The sequence below is a fragment of the Mandrillus leucophaeus genome, unplaced genomic scaffold (assembly GCF_000951045.1).
Source record: "Mandrillus leucophaeus isolate KB7577 unplaced genomic scaffold, Mleu.le_1.0 Scaffold2263, whole genome shotgun sequence".
NCBI lineage: Eukaryota > Metazoa > Chordata > Mammalia > Primates > Cercopithecidae > Mandrillus > Mandrillus leucophaeus.
In genome coordinates, this window is record NW_012102325.1 from 67,681 (window position 1) to 72,837 (window position 5,157).

Genomic DNA, 5,157 nt, shown 5'->3' on the forward strand with positions numbered 1-5,157 from the left:
TTAGAAAATGTTAGCTCATACTGGCTAAATCTGGTACAATAAAATATGAAAAATGTCAGTAACAGATTATAATGCAATTGAAAAGAATAATTGATGAATCCACACATTAAGAAATGTAAATAAAAATGGACAATGAGAAGGGGAAAGGAGACAGAGAGGCACAGAGGCAGAAATAGAAAGGAGGAAAGAAGGTAGAGAAAGAAAGAAAATGAGAGGAGGAAAAGCTTTTGTTTACTATGTAAAACTTATACATGTACAACAAATGATAACTAAAATATCACTATTTTGCTACTGTCATGGTAATAATTGATTAAGGCAAGAATCATCAATGGATGAAAATACCATTGGGTGAAACTTGTTTGTTACCAAGATATTTATGCAGTTCTCATTTGTCTCTGAATAAATTACTTATTGATTAAAAAGGGGTAACTTCATAGTATATAAATATGAAAGGCATCACCTTAATCAAGCAATCCAAGTTAACATCACCAATGATCAGACAGCTTAACATTATGTGCTTCTTGATGTGATTCAGTGAAAAAAATAGCGTCATTCATATATTTTTTTCTAACACATTTTGAAACGACAAATGAGAATACAATCAGACAAGCATTGAGGGACAATTTACAAAACAACTGACCTATATTCTTAAAAAAATCAATGTTTTAAAAACAAAAACTGAGGTGCTTTTTCAGATTCAAGTAGCCTAAAGACATGTAAATGCAACGTTTAATTCTGGATTAGATCCTGAATTGAATAAATTAAATTCTACAAATCATATTATTCAGGCAAATGGAGAAATTAGGTAAGAAGTGTATATTAGATAATAGTGCCATAACAGTGTTAACTGCTCTCACTTGATAATTGTACTGTATATATGTCAAAGAATATCCTTGCTCCAGGATATACATGGTGAAATATTTTGGGGTTGAATTAGTTTACTATGACTGCTGTAAGATATTATTAAAGTAGTCCCCTCTTCTTCATGAAGTATATGTTCCAAGACAGCCAGTGGATGCTCAAAACTGCAGATAGTATCAAATATTATATATACAATGTTTTCTCTTATACATACATACCTCTAATAAAGTTTAATTTATAAATTCAGCACAGTAAGAGATTAACAACTATAATAATAAAATTAAACAGTTATAATACGCCAACCTTACTACCCTTGCATTTGGGGGGCATTGTTAAGTAAAATAAGGGTTACTTGAAAACAAGCACTGCAATATTGCCACAGCCAATCTGATAAATGAGTTGGCTATTAAATGACTGAAGGGTGGGTAGCTTATACACTATAGATACACTAGACAAATGGATGATTCCAGTGCAGCATATAGTGGGATGTTGAGATTTCATCACAATACTCAGTATGACATTCAATTTAAAACTTACAAGTTTTTTATTTCTGTAATTTCCCATCTAATATTTTCAAGCCACAATTGAGTGCAGGAGGTAAGTGACCCCACAGAATATGAAACCACAGGCAAGGAGGACTACTGTACAAGTATGATGGCAGCTTAAAACAATGCACGTTTATTATCTCAGTTTTGGAGGCCAGATGCCTGAAATCAAAATGTCAGCAGGACCATGATCCTCCTGGTGTCCCTATGAGAGACTTCTTCCTTGTCTCTTCCAGCTACTGGTGTATCCTGGCGTCCTTTGGTTTGTTGCAGCATAATTACAGTCTCTACCTCTACTGCACGTGGTTTCCTTCTGCATTTTCATATTTTCTCCTTTTCTGTTTCTTATAAGCACATCCTTCATTGACTTTAAGGGCCCACCCTGACCAAAGATAAACTCATTTCAAGCTCCTTACCTTAATTGTATCGGCAAGTAACTAACTCCAAATAAAGTCATAATTCTGAGGTTCTAGGTGAACATATATTTTGGAGATCCACTATTCAATCCACTATAGAGGGTCATACACATAACACACTCTTAAAAGTTTCAGCAAAATAAATAATAATAATTGAACACACACACACACACAGACACACATAAACAGAGCACCAAAGCAAATGTGGCCAAATGTAAATTGTTGATGGATTTATGTGAAGGTTATAAGAACATTCTGTGTAATCAACTTGCATTTGTTCTATATTTTGAGTTTTTGTAATACAATATTAATTAAATAACTGATATATCATGTTCAAAAATATAAGAAAAATGTGACAAAATTGAACATATGTTTTAAATTTATAAAAACACATAGAAACTATAGAACTAGAGAAGAATACAACTGAAGTTAACTCAATGGATGTGGAAAATGGCATGTTAAACACAGCTGAAGTGAGGACCATTAAACCTGATAGATGAAAAAAATATATGCAGTGACAAAGAGGAAAAAAACAGGTGGAACATGTAGAAAAGAGTATAGGAGAAACAGGGGATGTCTTCTTGACATATATTTAATTGACAACCTACAAAGCTATGTGAGAAATAATAGGGAGGAAGCAATATTTGAGTAAATGATACTCAAAAATCTTTCTCAATAAACCAAAAACAGAAAGCATAATTCAAGAGAATTATGAACCCAAAATAGAATAAGTACAAGGAAATTCAGATCTCAGAAGATCACAGTAAAACTTCTAAAACAAAAACAATCTGGGATAAAAAGGCACAATCAGAAAAATAGTAGTAATACGGCCAGGCACAGTGGCACATACCTGTAATCCCAGCATTTTGGGAGACCCAGGTGGGTGAATCTCTTGAGGTCATGAGGTCGAGACCAACCTGGCCAACATGGTACAACCCCATCTCTACTAAAAATACAAAAATTAGCCAAGCATTGTGGCACATGCCTGTAATCCTAGCTACTCAGGAGGCTGAGGCAGGAGAATCACTTGAACCCGGGAGGTTGAGGTTGCAGTGAGCTAAGATTGCGCCACTGCACTCCAGCCTAGGGGACAGAGAGAGACTTTATCTTTAACAAAGAAAAGAAAAGAAAAACAGTAATAATAAAACTGGCAGCTGTTCATTAAACAGAAATGAGAATAATGACAAAATAATGCAAGGAGGAGTATTTTTTCAACAAATGGTGATAGATGATCTGGCTGGCTTTATTTTTAAAAACTGAACACAGAACCCAAGGCTTCACACCATACACAAATATTAAATTGAGAGGGATCATGGACAGAAATGTAAAAACTAAAAATATGAACATTGTACAAGAAAACAAAGGACAATACCATCATGATTTTGGGGTAGGCAATGATTTCTTAAACAGAATGCAAAGGTAGTAATCATAAAAGCAAAACTTGAAATACTGTATCTATAAAAGTTAAAACATTTTGCTCTTCAGAAGTCATTATTATAAAAACAAAAAGGCAGACCATAGACTTGGAGATAATATTTATAATACATAAATCTGACCAAGAAGTTGCATCCAGTATATATAAAAAAATTACTACAACTCAGTAATAAAAATACACACATCCTTCATTTAAAAATCCACAGTACATCTTATTAGAAACCTAGCAGAATAGATAATGATGGCCAATTAAAACATAAAAATGGCTCAGCCTCACTACTCATCTGGGAATTGCAAATTAAACCACAAAAGAGCACTTCACACAAGGACAGCAAAAGTTAAAATGAATGGCAATCCCAAGTATGAGTGAAATGCAATGTAGCTTGAAGTCACATACATTTCTGGTTTTAGTGTAAAACGTATAAACCACTTTGGAAAACAGATCTAGCAATTCTCATATAAGTTAAACATATACCTAACATATCACCCAGCAATTCCACTCTTAGTAGTTTCTCCAAGAGAAATAAAAACATGGATCTAAAGAAAGACTTAGACAAAAATTTCATACTTCTCTATTCACAGTAGCTAAAATCTGAAACTAACACAAATGGCCATTAAGAAGATAATGTATGAACTGTATGCATTCATACACTAGAAGACTACTCATTAATGAAAATTACAAACTATTTGAACATTCAACATGGATGAATAACAAAAATATTTTATGTTAAGAAAGCCAGACACAAAAGACTACTTACTACATGTTCCCATGCATATAAATGACTAAAATAGACAAAATTTAGCGCAGTGATACACAAAATGATGGTTACCTGGACTTTCCCCCCCCACTTTCCCACTTACCTCAGCACTGCTCCAGCTGCTCTGCATTAGCTCTGAGCTCTATGCCACTGCTAACCTAGCACCACCATCATCTCCCTTCAGCCACCATCATGATTATCTATCCAGATCTCATCAGCCAGGATGAGATTTACAAGAACCAGGAGATCACAGAAGGGTGGTGCCTGGAGATGGAGGGGAAGATAGTCAGTAGGACAGAGGATAACATTGATGGTTCGCTTATTGGTAGAAACGCCTCTACTGAAGTCCCTGAGGGTAAAGAAACCCAAAGCACAGTTATCACTGGTGTTGATGTCATACACTATCACAGGAAACAAGCTTCAAAAAAGAAGCCTGTAAGAAGTACGTAACGTATTACATGAAATCGATCAAAGGCAAACATGAAGAACAGAGATCAGAAAGAGTAAAATCTTTCATGATAGGGGTTGCTGAACAAATCAAGCACATCCTTGCTAATTTCAAAATCTACCAGTTCTTTACTGGTGAAAACAAGAATCTTGACAGCGTTGGTTGCTCTACTGGACTACCGTGAGGACACTGTTACCCTACATATGCTTGTCTTTAAGGATGATTTAGAAATGAAAAATTATTAACAAATTTGGCAATTACTTTGAATTTATCACCTGTCATCAAAACTACCTGCTTTTTGTCATCCACACAACAGCAGGACTTACAACAAATGGAACTGATGTCATCTTGAGCTTTTCATTTACGTTGACTGTGACTTACTTGGAGTGGAGGCATTGTTTTTAGGAAAAACATGTCATGTAGGTTGTCTAAAAATAAAATGCATTTAAACTCATTTCAGAGAATACCTTTTAGTTTAATATATATTTAAGCTAAATACATCTTGTAGTGTTTCTGGAGAAGCTGGAGCTGGGTTATAAGGCACTACTAGAAAAATAAGACCGTCATCAGATAACTTCTTCAGTGGAAATTACTTCTAGGACTGGAATATAAAATAATCAAGAATCTAAAGTTTTAATTCTGAGTTGCAGTAAAAGGAAAGACCATGCTTATGACAGTGCCAGCATGTGAAATGA

General features: G+C 34.5%; 1 pseudogene; it reads left to right on the forward strand.

Moving 5' to 3' along the window:
• The first annotated feature begins 4,206 nt into the window (after window positions 1–4,206).
• On the forward strand, window positions 4,207–4,707 carry LOC105540750 (annotated as a pseudogene).
• Window positions 4,708–5,157: the final 450 nt, after the last annotated feature.